The sequence below is a fragment of the Geotrypetes seraphini genome, chromosome 1, assembly GCF_902459505.1.
Source record: "Geotrypetes seraphini chromosome 1, aGeoSer1.1, whole genome shotgun sequence".
In the NCBI taxonomy this organism is placed as follows: domain Eukaryota; kingdom Metazoa; phylum Chordata; class Amphibia; order Gymnophiona; family Dermophiidae; genus Geotrypetes; species Geotrypetes seraphini.
Genome location: NC_047084.1, coordinates 51,202,206 through 51,224,296, shown reverse-complemented (window position 1 = coordinate 51,224,296; position 22,091 = coordinate 51,202,206). Strand labels below are relative to the sequence as shown.

The 22,091-nt window shown below is 44.7% G+C and overlaps 1 protein-coding gene across 3 annotated transcripts in view; it reads right to left on the bottom strand.

The window, feature by feature from the left end:
- PLPP1 (phospholipid phosphatase 1) overlaps positions 1–22,091 on the bottom strand; it is a 213,155-nt gene that overhangs the window by 93,248 nt on the left and 97,816 nt on the right. The gene's annotated exons all lie outside the window — the stretch shown is intronic.

The window sequence follows — 22,091 nt, the reverse complement described above, 5'->3', positions numbered from 1 at the left end:
CTGACTATAATTAAGGAAGAAACTAAGGATTTTAACACTGATGTTGTTATCCATCTGGGAACAAATGACCTGGCCAACAACTCCACACTTGCAGCACAGAAAGCTTTTCGGGAGCTTGGTGAGGGCGTGAAACCTTTTGTAAAGACTTTAGCTTTTTCTGAAATACTGCCTGCATATGGAAAAGGAGAGCAAAGAATGAAAAACACAGAGGACTTTAATAGATGGCTCAGAGCCTGGTGTCATCAAGAAGGCTTCAGGTACATAGGAGGATGGGGAAATACATGGAAGGACAAGAAGCTATATTGCACTGATGGGCTACATATTACTACAGCAGGAAAAAGAAACCTTGCAGAGAAATTTAGACAATATTTTTCCAGGCATTTAAACTAGAAGGTGGGGGTGGTGTATGTACGAAGGACAATTATAGAGACCACCCCCGGCAAAAGAAAAGATGTGATAGTAGTAAAGGCTGCAACATAAGCAATAACAGCAACTCATTTCTTAGTATTGCAACGGAAAGTGAAACGACACAAAAATCCATACGAAAAAGGAGATTATCGCTGAAAAATAGCTGGAAAGCGATGACCACAAATGCTCGCAGTCTAAGCAACAAAGTTCATGATCTGCAAGCCCTGATATTAGAGGCAGATCTAGATATTGTTGCTATCACAGAGACATGGTTCAGTGAATCACATGGATGGGATGCAAACATACCGGGATATAATCTTTTTAGGAAGGACAGAGATGGTCATAAAGGTGGAGGAGTAGCTCTCTATGTAAAGATCAATATCCAAGCGACCGAAATGCAAGGGACCTGGGGAGAGGAAGAAGCGATATGGATTGCTCTGAAAAGAGAAGATGGAACTTCTATCTACGTGGGTGTAGTCTACAGACCTCCGACTCAATCGCAGCAAATTGATAAGGATCTGATTGTGGATATCCAAAAGTTTGGAAGGAAAGAGGAGGTTCTGCTGTTGGGAGATTTCAACCTGCCGGATGCGGACTGGAATGTTCCGTCTGCGGAATCGGAAAGAAGTAGGGAGATTGTGGATGCCTTTCAAGAGGCTCTGCTCAGACAAATGGTGACGGAACCCACAAGGGAAAAAGCGATATTGGATCTGGTCCTCACAAATGGAGAGAGTATCTCTAATGTTCGAGTGGGTGCTCACCTGGGGAGTAGCGATCATCAAACGGTTTGGTTTGATATAACGGCTAAAGTGGAGAGCGGCCGCACGATACTTAAAGTCCTAGATTTCAAACGTACGGACTTTAATGCAATGGGAAAGTACCTGAAGAAAGAGCTGTTAGGATGGGAGGACATAAGAGAAGTGGAAAGACAGTGGTCTAAGCTGAAAGGAGTGATAAAAATGGCTACGGACCTTTATGTGAAGAAAATCAATAAAAACAAAAGAAAAAGGAAGCCGATATGGTTCTCCAACCTAGTGGCTGAGAAAATAAAGGCGAAAGAGTTGGTGTTCATGAAATATAAAAAAACCCAAGAAGAGGAGAGCAGAAAAGACTACAGGGTGAAACTGAAAGAAGCCAAGAGAGAGATACGCTTGGCGAAGGCACAGGCGGAAGAACAAATGGCTAAAAATGTAAAAAAGGGAGATAAAAATTTTTTCAGATATATTAGTGAAAGGAGGAAGATAAAAAATGGAATTGCTAGGCTAAAAGATGCTGGGAACAAATATGTGGAGAGTGATGAGGAGAAAGCAAATGTGCTAAACAAATACTTCTGTTCTGTGTTCACAGAAGAAAATCCTGGAGAAGGACCGAGATTGTCCGGCAAAGTTACACGAGAAAATGGAGTAGATTCTGCGCCGTTCACGGAGGAGGGTGTTTATGAGCAACTTGAAAAACTGAAGGTGGACAAAGCGATGGGACCAGACGGGATCCATCCCAGGATACTAAGGGAACTCAGAGAGGTTCTGGCGAGTCCTATTAAAGACTTGTTCAACAAATCTCTGGAGACGGGAGTGATTCCTGGGGATTGGAGGAGAGCGGATGTGGTCCCTATTCATAAAAGTGGTCACAGGGATGAAGCAGGAAACTACAGGCCGGTGAGCCTCACTTCAGTTGTTGGAAAAATAATGGAAGTGTTGCTGAAAGAAAGGATAGTGTATTTCCTTGAATCTAATGGGTTACAGGATCCGAGGCAACATGGCTTTACAAAAGGTAAATCGTGCCAAACGAACCTGATTGAATTTTTTGATTGGGTGACCAGAGAGCTGGATCGAGGACATATGCTAGATGTAATTTATTTGGATTTCAGCAAAGCCTTTGATACAGTTCCTCATAGGAGGCTGTTGAACAAACTTGAAGGGCTGAAGTTAGGACCCAAAGTGGTGAACTGGGTCAGAAACTGGCTGTCGGACAGACGCCAGAGGGTGGTGGTTAATGGAAGTCGCTCGAAGGAAGGAAAGGTGACTAGTGGAGTCCCTCAGGGTTCGGTGCTGGGGGCCAATCCTGTTCAATATGTATGTAAGTGACATTGCTGAAGGGTTAGAAGGAAAAGTGTGCCTTTTTGCAGATGATACCAAGATTTGTAACAGAGTAGACACCGAAGAGGGAGTGGAAAATATGAAAAAGGATCTGCAAAAGTTAGAGGAATGGTCTAATGCCTGGCAACTAAAATTCAATGCAAAGAAATGCAGAGTAATGCATTTGGGGATTAATAATAGGAAGGAACCGTATATGCTGGGAGGAGAGAAGCTGATATGCACGGACGGGGAGAGGGACCTTGGGGTGATAGTGTCCGAAGATCTAAAGGCGAAAAAACAGTGTGACAAGGCAGTGGCTGCTGCCAGAAGGATTCTGGGCTGTATAAAGAGAGGCGTAGTCAGTAGAAGAAAGAAGGTGTTGATGCCCCTGTTCAGGTCATTGGTGAGGCCCCACTTGGAGTATTGTGTTCAGTTTTGGAGACCGTATCTGGCAAAAGACGTAAGAAGACTTGAGGCGGTCCAGAGGAGGGCGACGAAAATGATAGGAGGCTTGCACCAGAAGACATATGAGGAGAGACTGGAAGCCCTGAATATGTATACCCTAGAGGAAAGGAGAGACAGGGGAGATATGATTCAGACGTTCAAATACTTAAAGGGTATTAACGTAGAACAAAATCTTTTCCAGAGAAAGGAAAATGGTAAAACCAGAGGACATAATTTGAGGTTGAGGGGTGGTAGATTCAGGGGCAATGTTAGGAAATTCTACTTTACGGAGAGGGTGGTGGATGCCTGGAATGCGCTCTCGAGAGAGGTGGTGGAGAGTAAAACTGTGACTGAGTTCAAAGAAGCGTGGGATGAACACAGAAGATTTAGAATCAGAAAATAATATTAAAGATTGAACTAGGCCAGTTACTGGGCAGACTTGTACGGTCTGTGTCTGTGTATGGCCGTTTGGAGGAGGATGGGCAGGGGAGGGCTTCAATGGCTGGGAGGGTGTAGATGGGCTGGAGTAAGTCTTAACAGAGATTTCGGCAGTTGGAACCCAAGCACAGTACCGGGTAAAGCTTTGGATTCTCGCCCAGAAATAGCTAAGAAGAAAAAAAAAAAAAAAAAAAAAAAATAAATTTTTAATTGAATCAGGTTGGGCAGACTGGATGGACCATTCGGGTCTTTATCTGCCGTCATCTACTATGTTACTATGTTACTATGTTACTATGTTACTATAGCTAGCAGAGAAGCCAACCAGGGGAGGTGGGTGGGTTGCGAGAATAGCTGCCTGCTGTCCCTGGAAAACACCTGTTACGGTAAGTAACTGTGCTTTATCCCAGGACAAGTAGGCAGCCTATTCTCACATATGGGTGACCTCCAAGCTAACCAGAATGGGATGGTGGGAGTGTTGGCAATTTAAGAGAATAAGTTTTGTAATACTTTCTGGCCAAAATGGCCATCCTGTCTGGAGAAAACATCCAGACAATAGTGAGAAGTGAAAGTATGAATTGAGGACCAAGTAGCAGCTTTGCAAATTTCCTCAATAGGTGTAGATCTGAGGAAAGCTACTGAAGCTACCATTGTTCTGACTTTATGGGCTGTGACTCTACCCTGTAGTTGTAATCCAGCCTGGGCATAGCAGACGGAAATACAAGCAGACATCCAGTTGGAGATGGGACAAATGTCCCAACTTGTTTGGATCAAAGGAAACAAAAAGTTGAGGAGTAGTTCTGTGTGGTTTGGTGCGTTCCAAATAAAAGGCAAAAACACGTTTACAGTCCAGAGTATGAAGAGCTGATTCTCCAGGATGAGAATGAGGCTTTGGAAAAAACACTGGAAGAGTAATGGATTGGTTGAGATGAAATTCCGATACCACCTTAGGGAGGAATTTAGGATGAGTACGGAGGACCACCTTGTCATGATGGAAGACAGCGAAAGGTGGATCAGCAACTAAAGCTTGTAGCTCACTGACTCTTTGAGCAGAAGTGAGGGCAATGAGAAACACCACTTTCCAAGTGAGATACTTCAGATGAGCCGTAGACATTGGTTCAAATGGAGGCTTCATCAATTGAGCAAGAACAACATTGAGGTCCCAAACCACAGGAGGCGGTTTGAGAGGAGGTTTGACATTGAAAAGTCCTTTCATGAATCTGGAAACCACCGGATGAGCAGAGAGAGGTTTCCCTTCAATAGGCTGATGGAAAGCCGCAATTGCACTGAGAAGGACTCGGATCGACGTAGATTTGAGACCAGAAGTGGATAAGTGCAAAAGGTAATCCAAAACAGAAGATAAGGAGGAATATTGAGGCTCCTTATCATGAGAAAAACACCACGTAGAAAATCTAGTCCATTTTTGATGATAGCATTTTCTAGTGGTAGGCTTCCTAGAAGCCTCTAAAATGTCTCTGACAGGTTGAGAAAACTGAAGAGGAGTCATGTTGAGAGGTACTAAGCTGTCGGGTGTAGAGACTGCAGGTTGGGATGAAGCAGAGATCCCTGACTATGTGAGCAGAGATGGAAAAACTGCTGCTGAGTTGAAGTAGAAGGGAGTACCAAGGTTGTTTCGGCCACCGAGGAGCAATCAGAATCATGGTGGCATGATCGTTCTTCAACTTGACCAGAGTCTTGAGAATGAGAGGGAATGCATAAAGGAAGAGATTCATCCATTCCAGAAGAAAAGCATTTGCCTCAAGGTGATGAGGAGAATATGTCCTGGAGTAGAACTGAGGCAGTTTGTGGTTGTGGGGCACTGAGGCATTCCCCACTGTGAAAAAATATGATGAAGAGGTGAGGAATGGAGTGTCCATTCATGAGGTTGTAGAAGATGACTCAAGTTGTCCGCCAAGCAATTTTTCACCCCTTGGATATAAACAGCTTTGAGAAAGGTGTTGTGGTGGATTGCCCAGTCCCAAACCTTCAGAGCTTCTTGACAATGGGAGGAAGATCCCGTTCCACCCTGTTTGTTGACATAATACATGGCAACTTGGTTGTCCATCCGAATGAGGACTACCTGGTTGTGAAGAAGATGTTGAAAAGCATTGAGAGCCTTGAAAATCACTCTGAGTTCCAACAGATTGATGTGACATTGATGATCCGTACTGGTCCAGTGGCCTTGTGTACGGAGACCATCGAGATGAGCGCCCCAAGCGTAGGTCGAAGAATCTGTCGTAAGGACCTTCTGATGGGGGGGGCATTTGAAAAAGCAAGCCTCTGGAGAGATTGGAAGAGAGCATCCACCAACGGAGGGACTGCTTCAATGAAGGAGTGACTGTTATGTGTCGAGAATGTGGGTCGTAAACCTGCGTCCACTGAGATGCCAGGGACCACTAAGGAATTCTGAGGTGAAGTCTGGCAAAAGGAGTCATGTGTACTGTGGAGGCCATGTGACCTAGGAGTACCATCATGTGTCTCGCTGAGATGGAAGAGTGGGAAGACACTGTATGACAGAGTTGAAGGAGAGCTTCCAGATGTTGTTGCAGAAGGAATGCTCTGAGTTGGATAGTATCTAGAACAGCTCCGATGAATTGTAGATTCTGAGAAGGCTGAAGTTGGGATTTGGGAAAGTTGATTTCGAATCCCAAACTTTGTAGGAACCACGTAGGCCATTGGGTCGCAACAATAACCCCCTGAGATGTTGAATCTTTGATGAGCCAGTCGTCTAGGTAGGGAAATACCTGAAGACTATGGTTCTGTAGAGCTGCTGCTACCACTACCAGGCACTTGGTGAACACTCTGGGAGAGGAAGCCAGGCCAAAGGGCAGCACTCTGTATTGATAATGCAGATTCCCCACCTGAAATCTGAGATATTGATGGGAGGCCGGATGAATGGGAATATGAGTGTAGGCCTCCTTGAGATCCAGAGAGCATAACCAGTCATTTTGATCTAGAAGGGGATAAAGGGATGCCAGGGACAACATTCAAAATTTTTCTTTGACTAAAAATTTGTTGAGAGCCCTGAAATCTAGAATGGGCCGCAGATCGCCCCTGTTCTGCTGTTCCAACAGAACTGGTTCGCTTGCATGGAGACAAAGCAGAGCTTGAGCTTCCTGAAGAAGAAGGGAGGTCTAGGATGGACTGGAAGGATATTCTCTTGGAGGAAGCTCTGGTGGAACCTGAATGAAATGAAGAGAGTATCCTTCCCTGATGATGGACAGCATCCAGAGGTCGGATGTGATTGTCTCCCATCGGTGGTAAAAATGATGAAGACGACCTCCAATAGGGGGAAGAAAGGGGAGAGACAGAACGATGGAGGTTATATAGCCTTAGGTGCAGCAGAAGGTTGAGATTTCTGCTGCTTCTGATTCTGCTATTTCTTGGGAGGAGAAGCAAAACGCCTTGGAATAGGAGGAGGGCATGCAGGCTTGGCAGGAGCTGGCTTTGGCTTAGGTCTGACAATAGAAGCAAAGGATTTTTCATGCTCAGACAATTTCTTGGTGGCTGCCTCAATAGATTCATTGAAGAGGTCATTGCCTGCACAAGGAATATTAGCCAAGCGGTCCTGAAGATTAGGATTCATGTTAATGGTATGAAGCCAGGCAAGGCGACGCATTGCTACAGAACAAGCAGCCGCCCGAGCAGACAACTCAAAGGCATCATAAGAAGACTGAAGTAGATGTAATCTGAGTTGTGATAGAGAAGCAATGACTTCTTGAAATTCAAAGTGCTTTTGAGTATCTAAATAACCAAGAAATTTAGGCAAAAGAGCAATGAGGAACTCAAAATAAGTGACAAAATAGAAATTATAATTGAGGACTTTAGAGGACATCATGGCATTTTGATAGATGCGACGTCCAAATTTGTCAATAGTTTTCCCTTCTCTTCCAGGAGGAACGGTAGCATAAATCTTGGAAGGATGGGATCTTTTCAAGGAAGACTCCACAAGTAGGGATTGGTGAGATAACTGTGACTTCTCAAATCCTTTACAATGGAGAATTTTATATCTGGAGTCTAATTTGCCTGGAACAGCTAGAATTGCATAAGTAGTTTCCAGGCATCTGGTAAAAGTTTGAGACAAAAGCTTGTGAAGAGGAAGCTTAAGTGACTCTGCCGGAGGTTGAGGAAGATGCATGACTACGAGATACTCCTTAGAGTATTTGGAACCAGCATTCAATTGAAAGTCCAAGTCAACAGACTTCTGATAAAGAAAAGAGGAGAAAGATAGCTGATCCGGTAATGCCTTGCCTCGAGAAGGACTCAAGGTTGTCGAGGCAGCCTGGGTCGAAGATGAAGCTTCGGCTCGAAAAAAGGCATCAAAATAAAAGGGAGACTTGAACGAGACAATCGAAACCGCTAAGTTTTCTAGGTGTGGAAGTGGAGACCTCGATTGAGGAGTTAGCGGTCTAGTAGAAGTAGGTGTAGATTGAGGCTTAGTTGAAGAAGGACGCTCTTTAGAAGAAGAATTATGCATGGAAGGATGCCTCGATGAAGGTCTCGATCGTTGGTGAGAACGGTGCTTAGAAGCAGATCTCGAAGATCGAGGAGACTTCGCCCCGGAGAGAGAAGCAGCCGATGCCACCAAAGAATGGATAGAACTGGAGGCTGTGGATCGAAGCTCCAGAAGCTTGATGGAGGAACCTTGATGCATTCCCAAAGACTCTGCTCCTTGTATGGAGTGTGAGGATTCCTGCTGAGGCACTTGCAAAGACTCTGCTCCTTGCTTCACATGCTTAGATGCCAGACCAGACACTCGCAGAGACTCTGCTCCCTGCATAGAGTGTGTAGACTAAGACTGAGGCATAGGAAGAGGCTCGACATTGCGGGAGTCTGCAGAATGCCCAGGCTGGATTAGAGTAGTTAGCTTTGGCCCATTTTGGTGAGGAACTGAACATATTGCTGCTCTAACATGGTCTGGAAAGAAGCCAGCAACGATGGATCCGCGTCTGAAACTGGACCATCTGCCTTGGCTGGAGGTTCCACCGAGGCAGTGGAAATGTGCTTCGACTTAGAAGTCTTAGGCACCTTAAGCACCACCGGTGGAACTGTCTGCTGAGCTATCTGACCTGAGGATACAGGGGCAGATACAGTAGACGTCGTCAAAGAAAAAGCTGCTGCAAACGAGGAAGGTCTGATGAGGCTCGAGGTCGAAGCAGTGGAGGCAGGAGAGCTCTCGGTCGAAGGTGATACCGAGATCGGCTTCGGAGTCAAGGAAGTGGTCGAATCCATCTGGAAGAGCTTCTCCACTGAAAGTAGACGACGTTTAAGGGCTCAAGGTTGAAGAGTAGTAAAGCACTCGCACGACTTCGGGTGATGTTGTGGCCCAAGGCACTTGAGACACCTGCTATGTGGGTCTGTGAGAGAAATCGCACGCTGGCATTGGCTACACTTCTTGAAGCCTGTAGCTGGCCGGGACATAAAAGGAAAAACAGCCGCTGCAAGGTCGAACCCCTGGGATGCGGCCCAGCGGCCTGCTCCAGCAGCCGAATGGAAAAAATAAAAAAAAATTTTAAACTAGAAATAAAATAAAGTAAGTACAGCGATTCATGAAGAAAAATAACACAAACCATGGTGAAAGAAGGCCCAAAGTAAGTAAGTTAAACACAGAGTCAAAAACGGACTTCTCGGCTCCGCAGAAAACTGAGAACTGAGGAGACACACTCTGTGCTGGGCAGGAAGGCACTCGCACATGCGCGGTGCGGCTGACTCAAAATTTCTAGTTTCTTCAAGCAAGTCTGTTTGCGAGGCTTCCGCATCGAGGCTCCATCGGTGACGTCACCCATATGTGAGAATAGGCTGCCTGCTTGTCCTGGGATAATGCTAGGAATTATTAAGAAGGGGATCACGAACAGATCGGAGAAGGTTATCATGCCGCTGTACTGGGCCATGGTATGCCCTCACCTGGAATACTGCATCCAGCACTGGTCGCCGTACATGAAGAAGGACACAGTACTACTCGAAAGGGTCCAGAGAAGAGCGACTAAAATGGTTAAGGGGCTGGAGGAGTTGCCGTACAGTGAGAGATTAGAGAAACTGGGCCTCTTCTCCCTTGAAAAAAGGAGACTGAGAGGGGACATGATCGAAACATTCAAGATAATGAAGGGAATAGACTTAGTAGATAAAGACAGATTGTTCACCCTCTCCAAAGTAGAGAAAATGAGAGGGCACACTCTAAAGCTAAAAGGTGATAGGAAGTTCTTCTTCACCCAGAGAGTGGTAGAAAACAGGAACGCTCTTCCGGAGGCTGTTATAGGGGAAAATACCCTCCAGGGATTCAAGACAAAGTTAGACAAGTTCCTGCTGAACTGGAACGTACAGGTAAGGCTAATCTCAGTTAGGGCACTGGTCTTTGACCTAAGGGCCGCCACGGAAGCAGACTGCTGGGCATGATGGACCACTAGTCTGACCCAACAGCGGAAATTCTTATGTTCTTCTAAATTTTTGAGCTGGAATCTTCTAATTGGGATTTTACTGTTTCTAGTTAAGTATGTTGGAGGAGCCTCGACCTTGAAGAAGTGCAAATGAAACATGGACATGTAGGGAGAGGCACTCCATGAACTAAATTATTGCAGATAAGTAACCCGTTTGACTATAAATAGAAAAAATAAATAGAAAAGTAGAAAAGAAAAGAAAAATGAAAAATTATGTCATCAATAATGGTGTAAAGATCCAGCGATGATAGTGGCTTTTGTGGCATACGCATGAATACCTGCTGAATAGCCAACTGAGGATCTGCTAAATATTTTAAATAATATACACATTAAAACCAAGGAGTGTGTTGGGGGAGAGTTGTTACTGTATTTATAACTTTAGGTACAGCCATTTGTAGCAACAGAAACACATCTTTGTACCTAAAGTTAGATGCATTTGTCCTTTATTTTATAATTGCATGTGTAAATGTAAGGAACGCCCCCGATCTACCCATGACCCTAATCTAATCTAACAAGAACATAAGAATAGCCTTACTGGGTCAGACCAATGGTCTATCAAGCCCAGTAGCCCATTCTCACGGTAGCCAATCCAGGTCACTAGTACCTGGCTAAAACCCAATGAGTAGCAATATCTAAATCTTAGATTTATATACCAGATCATCCCTAAAGATATAGGGCTTGACTTGGTCTACAACAAAAACATTAGGAATTGCATTCTAAAAAAAACATTGAAACATCGTAGTTTAAAAATTTTACAGAAAACCTGAAAGAAGATACATGATCATATCTGAACGGGAAGGTCATTCCATAGTACAATCAATAGGAAGGAAAAGATTGAGCAATTTTGCTATCGAGAACCTTTGACCAAAGGCAAAAAATAACTTATGTATATGAATAGTTCTACAACCAAAATGTGTTTGCGGCATTTCCTGTAGTACTGCGAGCTGCTGCAAGAGGTCACAGCAGCCATTTTAGAAGGCAGCTGTGAGGAGGCAGAAGTAAGAGGCCCATACTCCTGCCACGAAGACCCCTGCTGGACCACCAGGTACTTGGGTAGGTCGGGGGGGAGGCATGGGAGAAGAGCCGGAGCCACATGGGAAAAGAGCCGCATGCGACTCGCGAGCTGGTTGCCGACCCCTGGCCTAGACACTTATTTGTCCATGAAATCACATGAAGAAAATTGTTCAGTAGGGGTTTTTTTTAAGCTGAGTTATTAACAAAATCTTCAGGATTTTTTAAGTAGTGACAATTTTCACACTGTGGTGCAGGCTTTATTTTCCCTTTGTTTATCGTAACGCTTTATTATTAGGTCTCCCAATCAGTACTAATAAAGCAATTCAAGTAGCTCAGAATGCTGCCACTATAATTATTACTGGAATTGCCCATTGTCAACAGATTACATTCATTTTGTTAGAATTACTATGGCAGATTCATTTTAAATTGTGTTGTTAATTTTTAAAGCTCTATATGATGCATTTCCTTTGTCTTATCTCTACACTGAAAATTTATAAACCAGCTAGGAATTTAAGGTCAGCAGAGAAAATATTTTTGAAGTACCTTCTCTTAGAAGTGTTAGACTAGATATCTATAGAGATACTTTTTTTTATTATTATTATTATTTCAGGTCCCAAGCTTTGAAACTCTGCCACAGCATCTGCTGCAGTTAGACTCAATCATCACATTTTGAAAGCAACTGAAGGCCTTTCTTTTTCAGCAAACTTCTTATGAGTAATGGTAGAAGAATTAGAAACTGTATTGTAGATGGTGTGGGGAAAAAAGATTTATAAATGAATAAAAATTAGATGTGTGGCGCAGTGGTTAAAGCAAGAGCCCCAGCACCCTGGGGTTGTGGGTTCAAATCCACGCTGCTCCTTGTGACCCTGGGCAAGTCCCTTAATTCCCCCATTGCCCCAGGTACGTTAGATAGATTGTGAGCCCGCCGGGACAGACAGAGAAAAATGCTTGAGTACCTGAATAAATTCATGTAAACCGTTCTGAGCTCTCCTGGGAGAACGGTATAGAAAATTGAATAAATACATACAAACATCCATCCCATACTGTCTAAATCAAGAACTCAAGGGTTTCAACTAAATATTAAACAACAATGATAGACCATTCGGATCTTTATCTGCCGTCACTTACTATGTTACTATAGTGGTGGCCCTTAAAGAACTCCTAGAGAATGACACTGTGACAAAATTCATCACCGTCCCCGTCCCCGCGGATAACCGCGGGAAATAATCCCATGTCATTTTCTAGTGTCTTTTTCAACCTCGGTCCTTCTACACCAGCATTCTTTAAAAGCAAAGCTTGCGGGTCAGTGGTTGTGGCCATTCATACTCTGATTCTTCCCTTTCTCCTTAAAGAATGACATGAAGATGGTTTCCCGCAGTTATCCTCGGGGACGGGAACGGTGATGAATTTTGTCACCGTGTCATTCTCTACTCCTTATTTCCAACCCTATAAGATGGACTGTTGTCCCCAAGACATCTACAAAATTTACAAGCAGGCAATGAAAAGAGATGATCCAATTTAAAACTAATCAGTTATATCCAGTTCCTGACATCTCTAGCTGTAAGTCAAAAAAAAACCAAAATCGGAAATACTTCTGTCTAAGGGCTCCTTTTACTAAGCTGCAGTAGCATTTTTAGCGCGCGTTAAAACCGCTAGCGCAGCTTAGTAAAAGGAGCCCTAAATGCTAATAAATTTGATCCAACGTAGTTGCCAAGAGGGTTTCTATTCAACTCCCTGGTCTAAAATCTGCTAATGCAATTTCCTAAAGGCTATCATTTTCCTAAATCCACCCACCTATATGCTTCTTTTTATATTAATTTGAACAAAGTCACCAAGATTGAAATAGGCCTACAATTTCTACATCTTCACCTGTCCAAGCTAGCCATTTTCAGAATAGGGGTGAGTATCAGTGGCATAGCAAAGGGTGAGTGGTTCCAGGGGCAGTGATGTCCCCCCCCCTGTTGGGCTTGCATCCCCAATCCCTTCAATTTTCCCAGCACAAGCAGCATCATGAACTTGCTGCCCGCGTCGTGTCAGCTCTCCCTTTGATGTCACTTCCTAGGTGCGGGACCCGGAGGTAATGTCAGAGAGAGCTGACACCTATGTGGTAGCAAGTTCTGTGACTTTGGAAGGCATGCAGCTATCGTTGCTGCTATTGCTAAATCCTCAGAGACACTACCAGCCATGTCCAAACCTGAGATGCTGCTGCTGGGGCCCTGTGTTTAGCAGATGAGTAGTGGAGAGAGGGGAATGCAGCACCCAGAAAAGAGCCTGTGGTCCCAGATCACGATGATGGATCCTAGTGTGGGAAATGGTGGCAGTTGGGACCCCAATATAGCTGCACCTGTAACCTCCTTTTCCTTTGTTCCTTCAGCTGCCAAAACTGACTGCAGGCAGAAGCAAGAGGCAGCTGCAAATCTGGCCCAAGCAGTGCCAATCCTCTGCTGAACTCCAAGCGTTCTCCAGCACAGAACTGCGAGCACTTCCGGGTTTATGGCTGCCTCTTGCTCCTATCTGCATTCAGTTTCAATGGCTCCAGTGCTGGGCCACTGAGTTTGCTGCTTGCACATTCCTGAACAGATGCCAAGCAATTACAAGTTAATTCATGCTAACACTTTTTAATGAAGAAATAGTTTGTGGTTCCCTCTAATATTGTATAGATGTGAACCAAAGACTTTTCTTTTAAAGAAGAGAACAGAAAAACAAAAGTTGAGTAAGTATAAGTCGCCATGCCCACTAGATAATAAAACAAAACATTTTTCTAGATTATTCTATAATTCTAAATTACAAACTTAATGATTTGGGACTGAAGCTTCATGTACATATTTTTGAGGGGGAGACACCTAGAGATACTTACCGTATTTTTCACGCCATAAGACGCACCCTAGATTTAGAGGAGGAAAACAAGAAAAAAAAACCCATTCTGAACCAAATTCTCCCTGCCAGGCTCTGTCCCCTGTCCCCCCTCTTGTGGTCTAGTGGTAGGCCGGGACAGGGCACGCCAGGACAGGGCACAGGGCAGTGCCTAGTGGCTGGCAGGTATGTAGAGACAGGGTACAGGGCAGACAGGGAAGTTTTTCTGTTTCCTGCTCAGCTTTGGAAAATGCACATCTCTAATACCTTGTAAACATCAAAAAGTCCAACAGGACAGAGAACCCACGGATATAAAACAGTACAAAAGGAAGTGGGAACGGACAATGAACACTCCACTGAAGATCACTGATGAAAAACCAGAAGCTTGTGTCCTTTTATGAAATAAACAAGTTGGTTTTACATCAGTGATCTTCAGTGGAGTGTTCATTGTCCGTTCCCACATCCTTTTGTACCATCTCTAATACCTTTAAATTTTTATTTTCTCTTTTTTTATTTTTTTTCAAAGTAATTCACATGTCCAGCACAAGGCCTCTTGCCTCAGCTGTACATTTGTTGTAAATTTAAATTAGTGATTAATTTACTATAATTCCAGCAGGAGGGCCCCCTTCCCCGGTATCTTTCTGCAGGACCACCCCCCCCCCCCCAAGTACCTTTATGCAATCCTGGCATTCCAGCACTGCATCGGCAGCCTTCCCTGCTGGACGGCCGCCCGAGTCCCCATCTGTCACGGCAATGAGGGGGCAGGTGTGAGCCCTGAACGTGCCTGTCTGGTCCCGTGCCGCCGCTCGAATGGTGCCATCAGCTCGGTCCAGCACTGCATCGGCAGGCTCCCCCATCTGCCGCGGCAGTGAGAGGCAGGCGTGAGCCCCGAACACGCCTGCCTGATTCCATGCTGCCGCTCAAATGGTGCCGTCAGTTCCTGTAAGTCTCATGAGAACCAACAGCACCATTTGGGCAGCAGCGCAGGACCAGGCACGAGGAAAGGCTGAAAACTTTGCGGCTCTACTCACTCGAGGAACGTAGGGAGAGAGGAGACATGATCGAGACGTTTAAGTATATCACCGGCCGTATCGAGATGGAAGAAGAGATTCTCTTTCTCAGGGGACCCTCGGCCACAAGAGGGCATCCGCTCAAACTCAGGGGCTGGAAATTTCATGGCGACACCAGGAAATATTTGTTCACCGAGAAAGTGGTCGATCCTTGGAACGAGCTCCCGGTGACGGTTGTCGAGGCAAACAGCGTGAAAGAATTTAAGAGCAAATGGGATGCCCATGTGGGATCCCTTAGAGGGTTAAGCTAAGGAGACCTGCCATCAGGTGTGGGATCCCTAAGATAGTAGACTTGGGGGTGGGTCAGTAGAGTGGGCAGACCTGATGGGCTATGGTCCTTATCTGCCGTCATCTTCTATGTTTCTATGTACACTCGGGGCTCGTACCTGCCTTTCACTTCCGCAGCAGATGAGGAAGCCTGCCGATGCAGCACTGGACCGAGCTGATGACACTATTCGGGCGGCAGCGCGAGACCAAGAGCCTGCCAATGCAGCGCTGGACTCCCAGGATTACATAAAGGTATCAGGGGGGGGGGGGGGGGAACATGGTATTCACTACATAAGACACATCTTTATTTCCACCCACTTTTGGGGGGAAAAAAGCTTCTTATGGAGCGAAAAATCACAGGCAGAATTTTGACTGTTTCTATACTGAAAGCTGCGCACGACTACGCTGTAGCCTCTTTACGTAAGAGGCAAGTGAAGAGGAGGAAAATAAAATAGCACCGGAAATGCTTAAAACTGAAATAAGAACCAGCTGTTTTGCCATGGACAAAATACATGACATCTGGAATCCTTATAAATCACGTAACAACTAAATGTTCTTTGCAAAGAACGGCATAAAGAATACTAAATCCATACCAAACACTGACAGCTTGATAGATGCTCAGCTGGCAATTTTCATGGAGAAAATAATGGGAAAAATAGAGCTGAAGAGCAGCCTTAAATTATAGCTAAGAAACTGCTGCATAAAACACACAGAGTTATGTTGGAAGATGAGGACCAGACAACCCATCAAGCTGACCCAATTTCTTACTGCAGTACCATAGGATCTCTAGCTTTAGCCTCATTTGCTCTGTGGTTATCCCAGCTGTCTTATATTGTGCTAGTGTATGGCTTTTCCATTGATACAAGACCCTTTCTATGAGGAAACTTTTTCTACAGAATTAACCCTTTTGGAGTCACTTAACCTCCATTGTCTCAGGTACAAAATAAGTCATGTATGTAATATGTAAACTGCTTTGACCATAACTACAGAAAAGCAGTACATCAAAATCCCATCCCTTTTCTGGAACTTCTTATACTCTGTAAAATGTTTGCTGTTTGTAAGTTATCTATACCTTTAATATTTTTAATATAGCATGCCTCTATCATATCCCTCCCTACTTTTATCTTCTCTATATTTAAGCCCTTAAGTCTTATACTACAGAATCTCTGATTAAGACAGTGTGCCATTTTGATACTATCTATACTGCCTCTGAACTGTCTACATCAGGGGTGCCCAACACATCGATCAGAATCTACCGGCCGATTGCAAAGGCAACACGAGTCAATCGTTTCTATCTCTCCCTTCTGTGCAGCAGAACCCTTGATACATTGATAAGCAGCACGCATACTGTGAGAAACTGCAGGAAGACCTTGCTAGATAGGGATTCCAAATGACTATGAAATTTAATGTGGACAACTGCAAAGAGATGCATGTAGGGAAAATAACCCTAATTATAGCTGTCTGATGCTAGGTTGCATATTAAGGGAAGGATCCAGGAATTAATGTGGATAACACACTGAAACTTTTGCTCAGTGTGCGGTACTGCTCACTCCCAACCCCCAATATTACCGCATTTTTCGTTCCATAAGACGCAATTTTTTTCCACCCAAAAGGCTGCCAACCATGTGGAAAAGGCTTCGTCCAAAGCAAGACAAATGATGGGCTGCATCCGTAGGGGTTTTGTCAGCAGAAAACCTGAAGTCATAATGCCACTATACAGATCCATGGTGAGACCTCATCTCGAGTATTGTGTTCAATTCTGGAGACCACACTACCGGAAAGATGTGTTGAGAGTTGAGTCAGTTCAGCGAATGGCTACCAGAATGGTCTTGGGGCTCAGGGATCTCACATATGAAGAAAGGTTAAAAAAACTGCGGATGTACTCACTGGAGGAGCGAAGAGAGAGGGGGGGACATGATTGAGACCTTTAAATATATCACGGGGCGTATAGAGGTGAAAGATGATATCTTCAGTCTTACAGGGCCCATGGTAACCAGAGGACACTTGCTGAAAATCAGGGGAGGGAAATTTCAAGGTGATGCTAGGAAGTACTTCTTCACCGAAAGAGTGGTCGATCATTGGAACGAGCTGCCTCAGCAGGTGATTGAGGCCAACAGCATGTCAGATTTTAAGAGAAAATGGGATATTCATGTGGGATCTATAGGGGAGTAAGAATCAGGGAGTGGGTCATTGGTATGGGCAGACTCGATGGGCTGTGGCCCTTTTCTGCCGTCAATTTCTATGTTTCTATGTTTCTATGAAATGAAGATATAAATTTTTAACACCTCCCCCCCCGGTCAGGCCTTTTAAAAATACCCCAGTACCTTTTTGAACCCTCGTCCCTTTTTAAAACATCCCCCGCCCAGTCCCGTCCCTCTTCAAATTTCCCCCATTGCCTGGTGGTCTAGTGGTGCATCGGCCGGCTGGCGCAAGCCCTGCACCTCCTTAAGCCTCTCCCATTGCCTTGTGGTCCTTTGAATGGTGTTTTCAGCGTCAGCCGCCAGGCGTGAGCTTTCCGCCCGCCTGCCTGGGCCAGCGCTGCCCTCTAAATGGTGCCTTCAGTTCTCGCGACATGGTTAATAAATCTAAAATAATCAATCAATCAACCAACCAACACACCTCACCCCACCCCATAAAGCAACTTAAAGCAAGACTTGCACTGGCTGCTTGAAGAAATAAGATCAATGTGCTGCATGGGAGAGGCTACCACCACTAGTATTACATTACATTACATTACTGATTTCTATTCCGCCTCAACCTTGCAGTTCTGGGCAGATTACAAAAGAGACAACTGGACATTTCCAGGATAATTACAGAGAGAATTCTGGTCATTTCCAGGAGAAGTTACAAGAATAACGGAGCTGTATATTTCAAGAGCTACAAGATGCTGTACAAATAGGAAATAGTGCAGATCCAGTATATATACCATTAGGGAAGCAGTTGACATGCTTGAGGCTAAAGAGAAGGAAACTGGTGAAGGGGGGAGGAGGGGGGAGTTGCGTTGAGGGGGGTCTGTTTGGGGTTAAGCCATCTGTATAAATTTTTTGAATAGGTGGGTTTTGATTTCTTTGCGAAAATATTTGTAGTCGTTTGTTGTTATCAGCAGGTTGAAGATAGTGTGGTCCAGTTTCGCTGCATGCGTCGCCAGCAGACTGTCAAATATCTTCTTGCGCTGGGTGCCTTTGAGTGGGGGGTAGATAAAAGGGGTCTTAGTTCTTCTTTGCCTAGTGGTGGCGTCTTGGTACAGGCGGTTGTTTAGGTAATTGGGGGCTATGCCATTTATTGCTTTGAATAATAGACAGTATAGTTTGAATTGAATTTGTGCTTGTATTGGTAACCAGTGTGAGTCCAGGTAGGCCGCGGTGACGTGGTCAAATTTTCTCAGTGAGTAGATTAATCTGAGTGCAGTGTTTTGAATTGTCTGTAGTTGTTTTATCATTGTTGCAGGGCAAGGCAGATAGAGTATGTTGCAGTAGTCCAATAGACCTAGTACTAGGGATTGGACTACTAGCCTATATTGCTCTTTGTCGAAGAATTTTCTGAGAGGAGCATAAGAACATAAAAATAGCCTTACCGCTTCAGACCAATGGTCCATCAAGCCCAGTAGCCCGTTCTCACAGTGGCCAATCCAGATCACTAGTACCTGTCCAAAACCCAAGGTGTAGCAATATTCCATGCTACCGATACAGGGCAAGCAGTGACTTCCCCTGTGTCTTTCTCAATAACAGACTATGGACTTTTCCTCCAGGAACTTTTCCAAACCTTTCTTAAAACCAGCATGAGTAGAGTTACCAGACATCTGGATTTCCGCAGACATGTCCACTTTTAGAGAACATGTCCGGGCATCCGGACGGCTTTTCAAAACCTGGCACTTTGTCCGGGTTTTGAAAAGCTGGTGAGATCAGGGCTGGGGCTGGAGTGTATAGAAACATAGAAACATAGAATATGACGGCAGAAAAGGGCTATAGCCCATCAAGTCTGCCCACTCTAATGACCCACCCCCCTGACTTTACTCCCTTAGAGATCCCACGTGAATGTCCCATTTTCTCTTAAAATCTGACACACTGCTGGCCTCAATCACCTGCAGAGGTAGACTGTTCTAATGATCGACCACCCTCTCTGTGAAGAAGTATTTCCTGGAATCACCATGAAATTTCCCTCCCCTGATTTTCAGTGGATGCCCTCTGGTGGTCGAAGGACCTATAGGACAGAAGATAACATCTTCCACCTCGATACGGCCCGTAACATATTTGAACGTCTCAATCATGTCCCCCCTCTCTCTTCGTTCCTCTAGTGAGTACAGCTGCAATTTATTTAGCCTTTCTTCATACGTGAGATCCCTGAGCCCCGAGACCATCCTGGTGGCCATTCGCTGAACCAACTCAATTCGCCGCACATCTTTCCGGTAGTGTGGTCTCCAGAATTGAACACAATACTCCAAATGAGGTCTCACCATGGATCTGTACAGTGGCATTATCACTTCAGGTCTCCTGCTGACAAAACCCCTACGGATACAACTCATCATTTGCCTTGCCTTGGAGGAAGCCTTCTCCACTTGATTGGCAGCCTTCATGTCATCACTAATGATCACCCCAAAATCACGTTCCGCCGTGGTCCTAGCCAAGGTCTCGCCATTTAGTGTGTAAGTTCTGCATGGATTTCTCTTACCCAGGTGCATTACTTTACACTTTTTAGCATTAAAGCATAGCTGCCAAGTCGATGACCACTGTTCCAGTAGTAGTAGGTCCTGCATCATACTGTCAGGCAAAATGCTTTTGCCTACTATGTTGCATAGTTTGGCGTCGTCGGCAAACAAAGATACTTTTCCTCTAAGCCCTTGGGTCATATCACCTATGAATAAGTTGAATAGAATCGGGCCCAAGACCGAGCCCTGTGGTACTCCACTGGTCACGTCTGACGTTTTGGAGGGGGTACCGTTAACCACTACTTTTTGAAGTCTATCGTGTAGCCAGTCCCTAACCCATGCAGTTAGTGTGTCCCCTAATCCCAGCGATTTCAGCTTGTTCAATAACCTGCGGTGTGGGACGCTATCAAAAGCTTTGCTGAAGTCCAAATATATCACGTCCAGAGACTCCCCGGCATCCAGTTGTCTAGTTACCCAGTCAAAGAAGCCAATCAGATTAGATTGGCAGGACCTGCCCTTGGTAAATCCGTATTGGTGGGGAGCACGTAGGTTTTCTTCATCCAGGATTGTGTCAAGTTTCTGCTTGATCAGTGTTTCCATAAGCTTGCTCACTATGGATGTGAGACTCACTGGTTTGTAATTTGCCGTCTCTGTCCTGCAGCCTTTTTTGTGAAGTGGAATAACATTGGCTGTTTTCCAGTCCAAGGGAACTCTTCCGGTACGTAGGGAAAGATTGAAGAGTACGGCTAACGGTTCTGCCAGGACTTGGCTCAACTCTCTGAGTACCCTGGGGTGTATGTTGTCTGGTCCCATGGCTTTGTTTACTTGGAGTCTTGAAAGTTCGTAGTAGACGCTGCTGGGCGTAAACTCGAAATCTTGAAACGGGTCTTTCTGGTTGTCTCTTGTCCGTAACTGCGGACCGGCTCCCGGCGCTTCACAGGTGAAGACTGAGCAGAAGTATTCGTTTAATAGTTCTGCCTTGGCAGAATCCGATTCTGCATAGTTTCCGTCCGATTTCCTAAGGCGTTCTATCCCATCTTTGTTTATTTTCCTGTCACTAATATACCTGAAGAAGGATTTATCCCCTTTCTTAATGTTCCGTGCTAGATCTTCTTCTGTTCGGAGTTTGGCCTCTCTGACTGCCTGTTTGACTGCTCTAGATCTGACCAGATAGTCTTCTTTCGCCCGCTTTCCGAAATGTTTGTAGGCAATAAATGCTTCTTTTTTCTCTTTAATGAGGTTTGAAATTTCGGAGCTGAACCACTGGGGTCTTTTGTTTCTCCGGCGCTTGCTAACTGTTTTTATGTAGTGGTTTGTAGCTTCGTGTAAGGTGACTTTCAGAGTTGACCACATAGTCTCCACATTGTCAGTTTCTGCTTGGTTATACAGCTCCCAATGGACAAAATCTCCCATGAGGTCGAAGTCTGTGCCTCTAAAGTTGAGGACCCTCGTCGCTGTGTTTGATCTAGAGAAGCCTGCTGCGTATGTGTAGATGCACTCCAGCCCCGGCCTGAAGAGACAAGGTTTGTGTGAGGCTGGGTTTGGCGGTTGGAACAGGGCAGGGCGGGGCCACGCGGCCTCTTTTACCAGGTGGAAAATCTGGTAACCCTAAGCATGAAAGGTAGATGGACACAAACCAATATCGGGTCAGCAGATGCCAAAGAGGACAGTAAAAGCATTGCATTTCTTGCCCCCATAGTTTACTCCTCTTCATTCCATTTCCCTATCACACAGGCCTCACAATTAGAAACTAAGCCTGATGGGGGCAGGAAGAAAAGTTAACAGCAAGAGATGGGGGAGGTAGAGGGTACATAGGCGTGAATGGGGAAAGGCAAGGACATTGGGGAGATGGAGAGATGACAGAGGGATAAAGGACTAGTAATAAAGGTAAAGATAGATAGAGAAGAAAAACAAGAAATTAGATTGAACAGACAGGTAACGAAGAGAAGGCGAGACAATCATAGAAAAAAGAAAATTAAAGACGAATCAAGCAACTAAGCTAGAAGACAGATACCAAGGGAGAAAAACTTTACAGTAACAAGGTTGAGAAAAAAACCAGCAATTGTTCAGCTTTAATATTTGTGAACTTTACTCTGAAAAGATTGAGAACCAGTGCTAAACCACAGTGTTAAAATTGGGAAGTTGGGACTAGAGGCAAATGAAAATCATGCTTTTTTACCTATAGGCACTTTTGCTATATAGGTCCAGAGCAGCTGCCCCTTTTGCCCATAAGTAAAAGCAGCCCTGAAAGTGGCTAATAAATGAAGGACACAGCTGCCAAAGAACATTAATAGCTGCAGAAATAAACAGAAAATAAAGCACAAAATACCTTACTTTTATCATGGGGTCTTAGTTCTCACATTTTGTTTTATAAATAAGAGCTTATACACATTTGAAATTATTTTCTTAGACTTAAATACTAGAATATTTAAATGTAGCTTTTCAT